The sequence below is a fragment of the Otolemur garnettii genome, unplaced genomic scaffold (assembly GCF_000181295.1).
Source record: "Otolemur garnettii isolate 467f Iridium unplaced genomic scaffold, OtoGar3 scaffold00058, whole genome shotgun sequence".
Taxonomy (NCBI): domain Eukaryota; kingdom Metazoa; phylum Chordata; class Mammalia; order Primates; family Galagidae; genus Otolemur; species Otolemur garnettii.
Genome location: NW_003852453.1, coordinates 6,853,447 through 6,853,703, shown reverse-complemented (window position 1 = coordinate 6,853,703; position 257 = coordinate 6,853,447).

Below are 257 nucleotides of genomic sequence, written 5' to 3'. Positions count from 1 at the left end.
AGGCTCCTGTCTCAAAAAAAAAAAAAAAACAAGTATAGGGCAAGCAATTCAATCAGAAGGGGAAAATAGCCACTATGGAGGCCATATCACCCACCATACCCTCCCCCCAAAAAGCCTATGGTCTCAGGTAACTCCTGATTCACAGTCACCACCTCTGGGACAATGCAGTTCCTCAGTTTGTCTTTAGGAACCTGGTGTTTCCCAACGTGTGAATAGGAAGACAGCAGAACTCTGTTTCATAAACTGACCCAGGTAGA